At 38.4% G+C, this 16912-nt stretch overlaps 1 protein-coding gene across 1 annotated transcript in view; it reads right to left on the reverse strand.

Annotated features, from left to right (window-relative positions):
• Positions 1-16912, reverse strand: part of LOC126253549 (probable NADH dehydrogenase [ubiquinone] flavoprotein 2, mitochondrial) — a 66304-nt gene that overhangs the window by 49197 nt on the left and 195 nt on the right. The window lies entirely within an intron of this gene.

Genomic DNA, 16912 nt, shown 5'->3' on the forward strand with positions numbered 1-16912 from the left:
TGCTCGCACTGTTCAAAGATTGAACACAAGTTTCCAGGTGCTCAAGTTCCGAGCTGTGATGCAGTTCACACATTAGTGAATAAATTTCATGAAATGGGAAGTGTTCAAGACAAGAAGTGTAAATGACAACGTACAGTGCCCACAGAAGTTCATATCGATGACACTGCATACCATCTGGAAAATTCCCCAAAATGTCTCTTAGACATCTTTTGCAGCAAACAAATATCATACACCTCTGTACGAAGAGGTGCTAAGATGCTTGGGCTAAGGCCCTATGAAGTATCAGTAGTACAAGAACTTCAACCTGGTGATCCTACGCACAGGGTTAAATTTTGCGAATGGGTTTTAAAACAAGTGCATGACTGTGAAATGGATCCTTACCGCATTCTGTTTTCAGACGAGACTTGGTACCATTCACACAGGTATGGTAACTCCCAAAACTGTTGACATTGGAGCACAGATAGACCTGTTGTACTTCTTGAGGAACCTCTTCATAACCATAAAATAGGAGTGTTGTGTGCAGTTAGTGGTGACAAAATAATAGGCCTATTTCTTTAATGACAGTTACAAGTGAAAGACACATGAAAAACATTTTGTGACTGTTCTTTAATTCGCTGAGTGAAAGAGAATGAAGCTTCGCAGTTTTTCAACAGGATTCACAATGTGCTCAATGAAAGAGTAATTAGTAATAATATCTGGCCCTCTAGAGGTACTGATTTAACTCCATGTGATTTCTGTTTGTGGCGTGCAGTGATGAGCAAAGTGTACACAACAAATCCTCATGTGATACAGGAACTCAAGGATAATATCTGTGAATCAATTAAATCAATATCTCAGAGAGAATTACATCATGTGATTAAAAATTTCTTGAGTAGATGTCAGAAATGCATGGAAAATAATGGCAAGCTGTTCCAGCATCCCCTTGCATGACATGGGTGAGTACAAAATTTATTTGCTTATATTTTAAACGTAGTCATGTACTGCAGCAGTGATGGGCGACACAGCGTCTGGTCGCCAGTCAATGGAGCACTTGCTGTTTGGATCTACAGCGCTGCACAGGCTGTCATCAGCTAAATGGAACATGCTGTACTTTGTAACATGTTTGGTACAGCTTGTAAAACTGGGTGGATGAGACATTCAGAGACTGAGTTCTCTACAAAGAACAAAAAAAATTTCAAGTATGCTACCTCATAAGAAGTGTACTAATTTGTCAATCCATCAAAAGCTGTTACAAACACAGATATAAATTTCAATATTTTTATAGTGTACATCATTGCTTTCCTGAAAATGATACTGCTGAGATAAGAACAAAAATATCACCTGGCAATGGAGCAAAGGCTTTGAAATTTTTAAATTTATTAACCATTCCAGTTTAGACACAGGTTAATAACTGTTTACTTATTTACAATATGTAGATAATCCCATTAGCAACATGCTTAAGCATGTTTATGGGTAAAGTTTTTAATTTTCTTTTAATTTGTTGGCATTCCCTATTTCTGGAGTTATTTCTGATGGGAGACTGTTGTATCTTTTTGACTAGAGAGTAGAATCCCATTCTTATCTCTATACAGGAATGCAAAGTGTAAATGAAAACTTTTGTAATGGTTACCTGACATGATCAATCAGTAAAGGAGGTGATCTATAATTTTGTGTTGTTGTTGTCTTTCGAAAAACCAATTTGTTTGCCAAGGTTGCACTGTAAACACAATCACTGGATTACTAGTTTGAGCAATATGGATTGCCAACCTGAAAACTATAAAAAGAAAATATGCCGATGTTACAGGCTTACAGTCAAAAAATAAATGTTGTACGGCATACACAACAGCTCAGTGAAATTACATACCCATAAAACTAAGAAGTGGTAGCTACATCATTCAATGATTACACCACTCTCTCACCTGAGGACTACATAATATGCTGTAAAATAACAATTCTCACGAAATTCTATTCATATGGGTGGATACAATCCAATGACAACATATAATAATGAATACCTCTCACATATAAAATTTTTTTTAATAGAAACATACTATAAAAGAGTTAAGGCATTACAATGACATGTCAGTTGTTCTACTATTATAAAATATGTGCAATTTGAACACAAGCAAGACAGATACATCCCACATCTTGGCCCTTTGTAGTATAAAGCCATGATGGCTGTGACAAGAGTAACTGATGACTGGATCTGGAGTATAACAGAAGATAGTGCTGAGAGGAACCACTAGATGCCACTTTGCACTGCCTGATGTCATTACAACTAATGTAATAGGCCCATACTTTTGTTTAACATTGGAAGTAACAGAAGAAATGTAACATCAAAGTAGTATACACCACATAATAATAATAATAATGGCAAAGTTTACACAAACTATACAAAAGAAATAGCATTCCGTAAACTGTCATGGATGCCTACCTACACCATCAGATAAAAACTGGACAATTTGTGATGTAACAGTGATATAAAATTTTCCATACATTATGAAGTTCATGCAATACAACATGCATTATATGATCAAAAGTATCCGGATACCACCAAAAAACATATTTTTCATATTAGGTGCATTGTGCTGCCACTTACTGCCAGGTACTCCATATTCGTGACATCAGTAGTCATTAGACATTGTGGGAGAGCAGAACGGGGCGCTCCGCGGAACTTACAGACTTCGAATATGACCAGGTGATTGTCACTCTTGTCATACGTCCGTATGTGAGATTTCCATACTCCTAAATATCTCTAGGTCCACTGTTTCCAATGTGATAGTGAAGTGGAAACATAAAGGGACATGTACAGCACAAAAGCGTACAGGCCGACTTCATCTGTTGATTGACAGAGACTGCCAACAGTTGAAGAGGGTTGTAATGTATAATAGGCAGACATCTGTCCAGACCATCACACAGGAAATCCAAACTGCATCAGGATCCACTGCAAGTACTATGACAGTTAGGCAGGAGGTGAGAAAACATGCGTTTTATGGTCAAGCAGCTGTTCATAAGCCACACATCGCACCGGTAAATGCCAAATGACGACTCGCTTGGTGTAAGGAGCATAAACATTGGATGATTGAACAGTGGAAAAACGTTACATGGAGTGACAAATCACAGTACACCATGTAGTGATCTGATGACAGAGTGTGTTATGGCGAATGCCCAGTGAACGCTATTTGCCAGCGTGCGCTGTGCCAGCAGTAAAATTTGGAGGCAGCGGTGTTATGATGTGATCGTGTTTTTCATGGAGGGGGCTTGTACCCTATGTTGTTTCGTGTGGAACTATCACAGCAAAGGCCTACATTGATGTTTTAAGCACCTTCTTGCTTCCCACTGTTTAAGTGCAATTACAGGATGGCAACTGCATCTTTCAACATGACCGAGCACCTGTTCGTAATGCATGGCCGGTGGCAGAGTGGTTACACGACAATGACATCCCTGTAATGGGCTGGCCTGCGCAGAGCCCTATCCTGAATCCTATAGAACCCCTTTGGGATGATTTGGAATGCCGACTTTGTGCCATGCCTCACCAACCAAAAATCGATACCTCTCCTCAGTGCGGCACTCCGTGAAGAATGGTTTGTCATTTCCCAAGAAACCTTCCAGCACCTGATTGAACATATAACAGCGAGAGTGGAAACTTCCATCAAGGCTAAGAGTGGGCCAACACCATAATGAATTCCAGCATTACCAATAGAGGGTGACACAAACTTTTAAGTCGTTTTCAGCCAAGTGTACGGATACTTTTGATCACATAGTATATGTCCTAGAATTAGTTTTAGGGGAAGCTAGACAGTCAACATTTAAAGATTTATGAAATAGGATTTGACCTTACTGGTCAGTTTCACTGCAAGTGGAGCATGACAATTAACAGCAATACAGTAAGAAATTTTATACCAAACCCTCACAAAATTTAGGATAGAAATATAAAATACAGTTCACGTATAAAACATTTTCTACTACAAATATGTACCAATATGAAACTACATACAAAATATACCTTTTACTTTTTTATTTTGTCCTTCTTTACAACAATCTTCCCTCAGTGTATGAGTAAAATGGCGGTTGGTTTGCAGCTGTTAGACACCACTTCTGAGAATGCTTACAAGGGAACCTCCCCATCGCACCCCCCCTCAGATTTAGTTATAAATTGGCACAGTGGATAGGCCTTGACCAACTGAACACACATCAATCGAGAAAACAGGAAGAAGTTGTGCGGAACTATGAAAAAATGAGCAAAATATGTAAACTGAGTAGTCCATGCGGAAGATAGGCAACATAAAGGATAGTTTGAGCACAGGAGCGCCGTGGTCCCGTGGTTAGCGTGAGCAGCTGCGGAACGAGAGGTCCTTGGTTCAAGTCTTACCTCGAGTGAAAAGTTTAATATTTTATTTTCAGTTTATGTGACAAACTATTATGTTTTCATCAGTTTTTTGGGAGTGATTATCACATCCACAAGAAAACCTAAATCGGGCAAGGTAGAAGAATCTTTTTATCCATTCGCCAAGTGTACAAGTTATGTGAGTCGACAACATATTCCTGTCATGTGATGCACATGCCGTCACCAGTGTCATATAGAATATATCAGACGCGTTTTCCTGTGGAGGAATCGGTTGACCTACGGCCTTGCGATCAAATGTTTTCGGTTCCCATTGGAGAGGCACGTCCTCTCGTCTACTAATTGCACGGTTTTGCGGTGCGGTCGCAAAACAGACACTAAACTTATTACAGTGAACAGTGACGTCAATGAACGAATGGACAGATCATAACTTTGCGAAAATAAAGGAGTAAATTTTTCACTTGAGGGAAGACTTGAACCAAGGACCTCTTGCTCCGTAGCTGCTCACGCTAACCACCGGACCACGGCGCTACTGCGCGTACGGTTTCCTTGATGTTGCATATGTTGCACATGGACTACTCGGTTTGTATATTTTGCTTATTTTTTCATAGTTCCACACAATGTCTTCCTGTTTTCTCGATTGATCTTTGTTCAGTTTTTCAAGGCCTATCCACTGTGCCAACTTATAACTAAATCTGAGGGGGGGGGGGGGGGTGATGGGGAGGTTCCCTTGTTAGTAAGACTATTTACGTTGGAAGTTAACATAGGTTACACTTATCAGCTGACTATGTTATATAACAGCAATGATACCTCATTTTCACATCCTACATCAGTCAGAATGAACAGCAAAATATTTATTTTATATTTAATATTCATATTGTAACTTAGTTTCATCTTCTATCCACAGTATAACACAGATTGCTTATGTTATCCATTGATTAAAAAGGGAGGTAGCCACAATTAAACAAATAGCTATCACAAATGGATACTACGAAAACACAGTAACTAATATCTGCAATAAGCTCAAACAGAGCAGATTATGAAGGACCAATAACAGCCACATACAGGATGAGAACAAAGATAAGATTAAGTTTGTTATGATGTCCTACAACAGAGAAGTATCTGGAAAGAACATTCTCCCAGTTTTCTGTATATATATTTTTATCATTTATACTGGTTTGGGAGGTTATTTAGGCCTCATGGTGGGCCTGATTCAGACTTCACACTACCTACCAAGTAGTGCTTTACGTGCTGTTCGTTGTGAAGCCTATGCCCATGTGGTTACAACTATCCTACTTCGATGTCCTTGGAAGATTTTTAATATTCGTAACTTGAGTACTCTGGCTTAAACCTTGAGCTACATCGTAACAGCGTGCTGGCCCAAGGATTCTTGTAATCATAGTTCCATTACCAACCTCACTACAATAAAATACGAGCAACTGCCAATAACCTAAAGATTAGTAGCTGAGTTAAGGCAAACAGTTTTGTACACTTTAGTAGCATTTCCACAATTATGAAAAGGATAGTTGCTACTCACCATAGAGCAGAGATGCCAAGTTGCATATAGGCACAACAAGAAGACTGTCAGCAAGTAAGCTTTCAGCCAAAAAGGCCTTCATTAGAAATAAAAGGCCTCAGCAGCCAGAGACTGTGGTCATGTGTGAGTTGTGTTTGCATGAGTGTGTATATGCATGTAGTTTATTTCTGATGAAGGCATTTTTGGCTGAAAGCTTACTTGCCTATCTGTGACTTAGCATCTCCGATATATAGCAATTAACTACTATCCTTTTCATAATATTGTCATTAGTCCATCCTTGCTACTTATAAAGTCTACATTGTTTATGGATGACAGCAACATGTGGTTGCTTCAAGGATGAAGCCAATGTTTTCCATTGACAGTCAGTCAGATTTATTATTAGTACACCACTCTTGAGATGTAATGTATAACCAAGCCTTGAGGTAAGGAGGGTATTCAGATTTCATCAAATTGTTAGCACATTACGAAGGTAATATTGTGATTTACATAATGCCTCTGTATCAACAGGTGTTACATAAATCATAGATCTTATGACAATAACAACAACATAATACTTATAATACAGGGTACTGATACATACACAAGTCATAAGCTCATGAATACTCACAGATACAATGTGAATACTACACATAAAATAATATTTTGCTGTTCATTCTAACTGATGTAGGATGTGAAAAACTATCACTGCTGTTACTTAACATAGTCGGCTGGTAAGTGTAACTTATGTTAACTTCCCTCTTATATAATCTTCTATGTATTCTTAGAAGTGGTGTCTAATGGCTGTAAATCAACCACCATTTAACTCGTACAGTAATGGAAGATTGTTGTAAAGAATGAGAAAATAAAAAAGTAAAAAATAAAAGTTATTTTTTATATGTAGTTTTATATTGGTACATATTTGTAGTAAAATATTTTATACAGGAATTGTATTTTATATTTATGTCCTACATTATGCAGGGACTTCGTTTACAATTTCTTATTGTATTGCTGTTAATTATCATCCTTTGCTTGCAGTGAAACTGACCAATGAGGCCAAATCCTATTTCACAATTCATACCACTTTAAATGTCTACTGTCTAGTTTTCCCCTAAAACTAATTCTAGTACATATGTAGTATTGCATGAACTTCTTAAGGTATGGAATATTTTACATCACTGTTACATCACACATTGTCTAATTTTTATGTGATGCTGTAGGTAGCCATCCCCAACAGTTTACAGGGTGCTGTTTCTTTTGTATACAATTTGTGTAAACTTTGCCATTATCATCATGTGGTGTATACTACTTTGATATTGCATTTCTTCTGTTACTTCCAATGTTAAACAAAAGTGTGGCTCTATTACATTATATGTAATTCACGTCAGGCAGTGCAAAGAGGCATCTAGTGGTTCCTCTCAGCACTATCTTCCGTTATACTCCAGATCCAGTCATCAGTTACTCTGTCACAGCCAACATGGCTTTATACTACAAAGTGCCAAGCTGCGGGATGTATCCGTTTTGTTCTTGTTCAAATCGTATATATTTTATAATAGAACAAATGGCAAAGAGTTTGCCTTTACCAATGTCCGCTTGTGTCTGTGTATGTGCGGATGGATATGTGTGTGCGGGCACGCGAGCGAGTGTACACCCGTCCTTTTTTCCCCCCCCCTAAGGTAAGTCTTTCTGCTCCCGGGATTGGAATGACTCCTTACCCTCTCCCTTAAAACCCACATCCTTTCGTCTTTCCTTCCCTCTTTCCTGATGAGGCAACAGTTTGTTGCGAAAGCTTGAATTTTGTGTGTATGTTTGTTTGTGTTTGTGAGTCTATCGACGTGCCAGCGCTTTCGTTTGGTAAGTCACATCATCTTTGTATATATATAAAAACAAAGATGATGTGACTTGCCGAACGAAAGCGCTGGCAGGTCGATAGACACACAAACAAACAAACACAAACACACACACAAAATTCAAGCTTTCACAACAAACTGTTGCCTCATCAGGAAAGAGGGAAGGAGAGGGAAAGACTCACAAAGATGATGTCTTTCCCTCTCCTTCCCTCTTTCCTGATGAGGCAACAGTTTGTTGCGAAAGCTTTAATTTTGTGTGTGTGTTTGTGTGTCTATCGACCTGCCAGCGCTTTCGTTCGGTAAGTCACATCATCTTTGTTTTTAGATATATTTTTCCCATGTGGAATGTTTCCCTATATATATATATATATATATATATATATATATATATATATATATATATATATATATATATATATATATATAAAAACAAGGATGATGTGACTTCATACGAAAGCACTGGCAGGTCGATAGACACACAAACACAAACATAGACACAAAATTCAAGCTTTCGCAACCAACGGTTCATCAGGAAAGAGGGAAGGAGAGGGAAAGACAAAAGGATGTGGGTTTTAAGGGAGAGGGTAAGGAGTCATGCCAATCCCGGGAGCGGAAAGACTTACCTTAGGGGGAAAAAAGGACATATATATGAGAGGCTTTCATTATCATATGTTGTCAATGGATTGCATCTGTCCATATGAGCAGAATTTTATGAGAATTGTTATTTTACAGCATACTGTATAGCCCTCATGTGAGAAAGTGGTGTAAGCATTGTATGATGTAACTATCACTGCCTAGTTTTATGGGTATGGTTTTTGCATTGAGCTTTTGTGTATCCCCTACAACATTTATTTTTTGACTGTAAATCTGTAACATTGACTTATTTTCTTTTTATAGACCTGAGGATAGGAATCCATATTGCCGAAAGTAGTAATCTAGTGATTGTGTTTACATAGTTATCTGGGCAGATAAATCAGCTTTCAAAAGAAGGCTACAGAAACTTGTTATACCTCCTATTGTGGTCATATAAATTACAGCTCAGACTCATTTTTACTGTAAGACATGAGAATCATTAAAAACCTAAGTTCTAGCAAGTAATATAAGGATTCTAAGTTATGTGAAGAGGGTTTTCCAAGATGTGCATTTATGTAATTTATCAAATATTTTTACTAGTCACTTTTGTAGAACAAATACTTCATTTTCTTTAGATACATTGCTTCAGAAGATAAGTCCTTATGACAGAAAGTAGTAAAAGTATGCAAAGCAAGCTAACATCCGAATCATTAAATAAACAGAACAAAGCAGCAGAGAATATTGAAGATCAAGTTCATTGGTCAGAATTTAATTTCATAACCATGCTGCTGCTCAGAAGCCACTAATCACCAATAAATGCACAGTGCTACAAATGATGGTGTCACTGGTCTATGGATCAGTGGAAGAAAGCATTGTGGACTGTTGATTACATCACTCAAACGGGTGTGTATTGACCTGATGGAAGCATGGAAAATAATATTTTCCGAATTATTTTTTGCTCATATGCTAAACGTACAGAATGGTATTGATAAATTTGCTTATTTTCAACTGCATTTTGCTAGTTACCTGGCTCAAAAGCAAGAAATTACACACAATGTCTACTTTATGTGTATCATTATTAATTTTTGTTAAGTAAGCGATATGTGTACATATAGTTCTGGAGGCTCAAATTGAGGAGCAAATCTCCATGGTCACGGAACATGTCAATACGTGAAACTAACATCAGAAAAGTTAATAATATATGTAGAGAGAGAGAGAGAGAGAGAGAGAGAGAGAGAGAGAGAGAGAGAGAGAGAGAGAGAGAGAGAGGAGGGGGGCAGGGACAGGATGAGATGGACGGTGAGAGGTTGGTTGGTTGGTTGGTTTGGGGGAAAAGATCAAACTATGAGGTCATCGGTCTCATCGGATTAGGGAAGGACGGGGAAGGAATTCGGCCGTGTCCTTTCAAAGGAACTATCCCGGCATTTGCCTGGAGCGATTTAGGGAAATCACGGAAAACCTAAATCAGGATGGCCGGACGCAGGATTGAACCGTCGTCCTCCCGAATGCGAGACCAGTGTGCTAATCACTGCGCCACCTTGCTCGGTGATGGTGAGAGGAAGGAGGAGTAGATGCACAGTGAGAGGGGAGCAGAAGACGCACAGAGTGAGGGATCAGCAGGCAATGGATGAGATGGACAGAAAGAGGGGGAAAGACGAGATGTATGCAATACACACTGATAGGGAAAAAATTGCAACATCAAAAAATAATTAATGTAGAGTGATGAAATTTCAGCAATACATTTGTCTAGTAACATATTTAAGTGATTAACATTGCAAGATCACAAGTTAATGTAAGCATGGAATAAGCTACTGCAAATTTCAAATGTGGTACATTAATTACCAGTGTAAACACCCCAACTGTTGCATGCAAACATGCAAGCATTGTGTGGTACAGTGCTGAATGCAGTTTGTGGTGTTAAGTTCCATGCCTGGTGCGAGGGGTAGTTAATACTGTTTATGGATGATTTTGGAGTTGTCATTCGGTGACGTCCCATGTCTGTTCGACTGGAAACAGATCTGGTGACTGAGCAGGCCAAGGCAACATGTCGACACACTAGCCATACTAGGTTGCAACAGCGATATGTGGGCAAGTGTTATGCTGTTGGAAAACAACTACTGGAATGCTGTTATAAACAGCAGCACAACAGGACAAATCACCAGACTGATGTACAAATTTTCATTCAGAGTGTATGGAATAACCATGAGTGTGTTCCTGTTGTCATACAAAATGACAGCCCACTCCAGGTGTAGGTCCATTGTGTCTAGCACACAGGCAGGTTGGTTGCAGACTCACAACTAGCCTCCACCTAATCCACATATGGCCATCAGTGGCACTGAGGCAGAAACAGTTTTTATCAGAAACATGACAGACCTCCACTGTGCCTTCCAATGAGTTCTCGCTTTACACCACTTAAGTCGCAAATGGTGATAGTTTGAGGTCAGTAGAATGCACACTATAGTGCGTACGGCTCAGAGCTATCCTCGAAGTAACAGTTCATTGCGTCAGTGCTCCTGCAGATGTAGTATGACGCACCAGAGCCATAAGCCTGACATGATGGTCTCCAATCTCGGTACTGCCACATGGCCATAATAAGCCTGATGATCTTGCAACTGTACATTCTCCTCACCACCACTGCCAGCAATTGTGTACAGAGGCCACATTCCTGCCAAGTCTTTCTGGAATACTACAGAAGGAAAATTTAGCTTCTCGCAGCCCTGTTACATGACCTCGTTCAAACTCAGTGCATTGTTGACAATGGTGTCTTTGTTGCCTTAAAAGCATTCTTGACCATCATCATCTCATCACATCCAGTCTCAGAGGTAACTAATTCTGTAAACCTTCGTCACCAATTTTGTAAAGGCCTCGTCGCTAGGTACTATGAAGACTGAGTTGCCACTGTTGTTACGGTAGACAGAGTTTGTGAGTTCGCGAAATGGCTTCTGGTGCAGTACACCACTAAGACAATTTCTCCCTGCCACTATTACACACTGGGGATAGGAGTACGAAGGTTCTACAGCACTCCAACAAACTTACTGCCAAAGTTACGCAAATGAGTTAAAAGATAGACTTATCTTTGTGACTTGTTGAATCATGAAGTCTGCAACACTGCATGCAATATAACACAAAAAAAGGACTTCCATGGCTAAGTGCAAATAATCGTAGGTAAACTTCACAGTACACAGCAAATGGCATTTACAGCAACTATCTGTTCACTTCTAAGAGTTCTCTAAATGACGTTCCCTGTCTAAGTCAGCCCTGGACAATGATCTGCTCTTCTATCTTCCTAGTAGGCTTCCATTCGTCGTCATCCGGTCGTTGGCGGATTGTACTCAGCCGGCAATTGGCCGAGGTGAAGTCACTATCTTCATTTTCAGTGCTGCCCATGGTACTGGTGGAACTCGCTGAAGTAGCGAGTCTCTATGGCACTGGCATCTTCGCACCTGTGTGCTTTTTGCCCTGGTTGTGTCTTTTTCGGACAGCACAGCACTAACACTCACGACTGTTACAGCACATATTTAAAGCAAACCTGATTTGCAACCTCATAGTGGTGCTACCAGGGTCACTTTATTGATGGGCAAAAAACAGATTGATATCTTTCAGATGTAGAAACATGTCAACCAACTTTTATGTTGCAAAACTCCTCCTTGGTGTTGCAATTTTTTTCCATTAGTGACATACACATAAGTGACAAAGACAGTGGTAAAAAGCTAGTATATAAAATAAAATTTACATGGATCCTATGCAGATGCCAAGCTGCTGAGTACGATCTAGAACAATAAAAAACAGGAATTTTCTTAACTTTATTTTCCTTCAGGAAATCCACAATAGAATTAGAGTGAGCAATGAGAAAATTCTTCAGTTCAGACTTAAAAGTGTGTGGATTACTGCTATGACATTTTGGATTTTTGTGGTAGCTTATTGAAAATGGATGCAGTAGCATAATGTACGACTTTTGGCATAAGAGTCAAGGAGAGCATTCCAAATGCAGATTGGATTCCTGTTTACGTATTAACTGAGTGAAAGCTGCCAGATCTTGGAAAGAAGCTCACACTGTTAACAACAAATGATATTAAACAAAATAGATACTGAGAGTTGAATGTCAGATTTCCCAGATTCCTTAACAGGGATTGACAAAAGGTTCATGAATTTACACTACATGTTGCTTGAACTGTCCACTTCGGAGACAAAAATACCCTTCTTGAATGGGAAGAGTTATCTCAGAATATAAGCCATATGTGAATGAAAATAAATAAGCAGAATAATTTTCATGTTGAACTATCACATATTGCTGATACTGTTCTAATAAGAAATACAGCAGCATTCAGTTTTTCAACAAGATCCTGAAAATAGGTTTTCCATGAACAGCTAACCATCCAACTGAACATTATGGAATTTGGATTGTTCAGGCTCATTAATCATATACCCATTCTTTGTAACCAAAATGTCAGTTTTAGTTGAATTGTATGTTAGAAACTGTAAAAACTCTGTCTTACTGAAACTTAGAAAGTATTTATTTTCCACAAGCCAGAACTTATGTCTTGAACTGCACTATTTGATACATTGCCTGTGATGCACTCAACATCCTTTGCTACCAATCAACAAACAGAAATACTTTAGAATCACCTGTCATATAGAAGGCATGTTACAAATTCTTAATAAGTAATTCTGAATCATTCATGTTGAGAATGGAAGTTGTTGATTCAGGACTCTGTTGACAAATTCGTACGATACCAGGAAGTCCTGGTTGGAACACACACAATGTTGGAGGAGAGATAACCACTCACTGTATAGTTAAGCACTGAATGATCAACAGACATGAAAAGAAGCTTAAACTCATTAATCAAATTTCTAGATATGTCCTTCAGAGCTAAATAACAAAAAACCACAACACATGCATGGCTACCGTGTTTTGATGCTGCAGTATGACTGAGGTGAGTGGTCAAGTTGGGAGGAGTAAGTTGGAAAAAAATGAGGGGAAGGGAGGGGTCAATGGAAGGGAGGTTGATAGCTGGGACAAAGTGGTAAAAAGGGAACAATATCTGAATATTTTACCAGGCAGCTATCCTTGGCACAGGTTGGGGAAGCTGTGTGTGTTGTACCATGAAGTGGAGGTGTGTTTTTAAGAGGGGTGGGGGGGAGGGAGGGGAGTGAGAAGAAAAATTAGGAGAGAGAGAGAGAGAGAGAGAGAGAGAGAGAGAGAGAGAGAGAGAGAGAGAGAGAGAGAGAGAGACCATGGAGAAATCCTGTGGGAGTAGATGAATTAAGTAAATTTGGAATGCAAAGGGAAAAGAACAGGGCCAGTGGTAGGTGTGGTAAGGATGCTGGTGGCAATGGTTGTGCAGAAGCCAACGACAAACATAAAAAGCTTAAATTTTCAGCATGTACCTACATTTACAAATTAATTTGTAAAGACTGTAAAATGAATTGTTCCAAATTGTTATAATTTATGGTGCAAAAGATCTACGGGACACAAAAATAACTAACTTATCTTATTCAAATAATCCCTACACAAGATATACAATGGCAGAAGCAGAATTGTCGCAGTCTTCTAAATTTACCCAACATTGTTTCATCACAAGAACTATGTCATCCTCCTTCCAAAGATTCATATTCATTCCTCAACTATTCACCTTGCACTTTCATATAGCATACACAATTAACCTAGCAGCACATCTCTGAGTTCACCCAATGCCTATTTCATGCCTACTTGGCAAGGACTCCAAAGACTGGAATAATTCCCTACATTTGTTGTACTGTCCAAGAAATCTAAGCCTTTCATCGCATTCTACAATACTGATTTTTACATGATAGTCCCATTTCCTATCACTCCTAAATACTTGCACACTGTGATGTGCTCAAGATGTTCAAATATAATTTTGTAATAAAATACTACCAGGTTCTCTCTCTTTGTTGCAGGCATTATCTTGTAATGATACAGATTTAAAGAGTGTTGCTGCTGATTACAAATAAAAATTTTGTCCAAGTCTTTCTGCAATTCCTTATGATCATCCAATAATTACAACTTCCTGCAGAGAACATTAGAGGTCCCATTACGCTTTCTTGGGTCACACTCAATGTTACATTGTTTATGTAGAATTATCACTGTCCCATAAAACACACAGGTTTCTATTAATCAAATAATCACAAAGGCAATCGCATGCCTATGAACATACTCTGATAATATCTTGGTTAGTAATTGATGATGCCTCTCTGAAATCTACGAAGACTGAATCCATCTGTTTACTTGCATCTATTATTTGCAAGATGTGTATATACGAAGAAGGCTGTGTTCATACAAGTGTTATTTTCTTAATCTGTGCTGATTCTTTTAGAGAAATTTCTTTTTTTTCCAAGAACATAATAATGCTTGACATTAAAATATTCTCTAGGATTCCACAACGGCATTGTCTCCATTATTAAGAGAATACATGGTGGTGATCTCCATCATTTTCATTAAAATGCCCTTTATCATTTCAATCTCAAGCTTCTGCAATATTAGATTGGATTTGTACCAAACGTGACTTGTCTTCCTCATACTCCTCAACTACCTGACCTAAATCAGCACAATAATTTCTTTTATTTATTTTATTTATTTATTTATTTATTGTTCCGTGGGACCAAATTAAGGAGAAATCTCCATGGTCATGGAACGAGTCAATACATGAAATTATAACACGATATTAGAAACAGATAAAATGAAATATAGAAAAAAAAACATATTCAGGTGACAAGTCATAAGTTTAAATGAAGACAATCAACAATGTAACACTGGAATTTGCTTAATTTTTTAGCTCTTCCAGGAGCTCCTCGACAGAATAGAAGGAGTGAGCCATGAGGAAACTCTTCAGTTTAGACTTAAAAGAGTTTGGGCTACTGCTAAGATTTTTGAGTTCTTGTGGTAGCTTATTGAAAATGGATGCAGCAGAATACTGCACTCCTTTCTGCACAAGAGTCAAGCAACTGCATTCTACATGCAGATTTGATTTCTGCCTAGTATTAACTGAGTGAAAGCTGCTAACTCTTGGGAATAGGCTAATATTGCTAACAACAAACGACATTAAAGAAAATATATACTGTGAGGGCAATGTCAGAATTCCCAGATTTTTGAATAGGGGTCGACAAGAGGTTCTCGAACTTACACCACATATAGCTCGAACAGCCCGTTTTTGAGCCAAAAATACCCTTTTTGAATCAGAAGAATTACCCCAAAAAATAATACCATACGACATAAGCGTATGAAAATATGCGAAGTAGACTACTTTTCGTATTGAGGTGTCACTTATTTCAGATACTGTTCTAATGGTAAATAAAGCAGCATTTAGTTCCTGAACAAGATCCTGAACATGGGCTTTCCACAACAGCTTACTATCTATCCGTACGCCTAGGAACTTGAACTGTTCCGTCTCGCTTATAACATGCCCATTCTGTCTGATTAAAATGTCAGTTCTTGTTGAATTGTGAGTTAGAAACTGTAAAAACTGAGTCTTACTGTGATTTAGCATCAAATTATTTTCCACAAGCCACGAACTTATTTCATGAACTAAATTATTTGTTACTGTTTCAATATTACACACAAGATCCTTCACTATCAAGCTGGTGTCATCAGCAAACAGAAATATTTTTGAATCACCTGTAATACTAGAAGGCATATCATTTATATAAATAAGAAACAGCAGTGGCCCCAGCACCGACCCTTGGGGAACGCCCCACTTAACAGTGCCCCATTGGGACTGAACATCACTACCACTCTCAATATTGCGGAGAATTACCCTCTGATTTCTGTTCTTAAAGTAAGAGGCGAACCAATTGTAAGCTACTCCCCTTACTCCATAATGGTCCAACTTCTGCAGTAATATTTTGTGGTCAACACAGTCAAAAGCCTTCGTTAAATCAAAGAAAACACCTAGCGTTCGCAACCTTTTATTTAATCCGTCGAAAACCTCACAGAGAAAAGAGAATATAGCATTTTCAGTTGTTAAACCATTTCTAAAACCAAACTGAACATTTGACAGCAAATTATGTGAATTTAAATGCTCCAGTAACCTTGTATATACAACCTTCTCGATAACTTTAGCAAACACCGATGGCATAGAAATAGGTCTAAAATTGTCAACATTATCAATGTCTCCCTTTTTATAAAGTGGCTTCACTACCGAGTATTTTAATCGATCAGGAAACCGACCACTCCTAAAGGAAAAGTTACAGATATGGCTAAGTACTGGGCTAACATACATAGAACAATACTTCAGTATTCTGCTAGATACCCCGTCATATCCATGAGAGTTCTTGGTCTTATTTAGGTATTTACTAGATTGTATAACTGTGTCATCAAAAAATGTGATTTGGGACAGCAATCAATCAGATACACTTAATATACACTCCAACTGATTAGTGCACCTGGAAATGTACGATGTGGGAAGACATAGCCAGGAATATATAAAATTCTGTGACACCACAACGAAGACTTAAAGGAAATAGACGCTTTTCTTAAACAAGAAAATGATCCGTAAGAGTCCGGTCGAACGATTATAGCTTGCGAATGGACGTATAAAAGCATGCAAGGAATGTTAAACTAGAAGCATTATGAATGTGTAGGTGCACCATTAAAAGTTAGCACAATTGTATACGAAAAATGAGTTAAACATACTG

Source organism: Schistocerca nitens, chromosome 4 (genome assembly GCF_023898315.1).
Source record: "Schistocerca nitens isolate TAMUIC-IGC-003100 chromosome 4, iqSchNite1.1, whole genome shotgun sequence".
NCBI classification, from domain to species: Eukaryota; Metazoa; Arthropoda; class Insecta; order Orthoptera; family Acrididae; genus Schistocerca; species Schistocerca nitens.